Source organism: Gavialis gangeticus, unplaced genomic scaffold (assembly GCF_001723915.1).
Source record: "Gavialis gangeticus isolate Ggan-Ray unplaced genomic scaffold, GavGan_comp1, whole genome shotgun sequence".
NCBI classification, from domain to species: Eukaryota; Metazoa; Chordata; order Crocodylia; family Gavialidae; genus Gavialis; species Gavialis gangeticus.
The window spans coordinates 2984166-2984467 of record NW_017729032.1 but is presented as its reverse complement, the minus strand read 5'-3'; the positions used below and the strand labels follow the sequence as shown (position 1 = coordinate 2984467).

At 68.2% G+C, this 302-nt stretch overlaps 1 protein-coding gene across 1 annotated transcript in view; it reads left to right on the top strand.

The window, feature by feature from the left end:
- THAP12 (THAP domain containing 12) overlaps nucleotides 1-302 on the top strand; it is a 15992-nt gene that overhangs the window by 406 nt on the left and 15284 nt on the right. The gene's annotated exons all lie outside the window — the stretch shown is intronic.

Genomic DNA, 302 nt, shown 5'->3' with positions numbered 1-302 from the left:
ACCCGGCACGGTGAGGGGACCCCCGCCCCGCTCGCCGCGCCCCTCCCCCTCCTCCCGGGGCGGGGGAGTGTGACAAGAGTGACACTGGCCCAGGTGGGAGCGGGGTGTGGGTGTGTGACACTGGCCCACGTGGGGGTGTGTGGATGGGCGTGTGTGTGACACTGGCCCGGGGGTACTTATGAGGGTGACAGGCCGGTGGGGGTTGTGTGTGGCAGGTGTGCTGTGTGTATGGGGTGGCAGCCATCACATCCAGTCAGCAGGGGCACTTGTGAGCCTCAGACTGAGGGTGGGGGGGTGTGCAT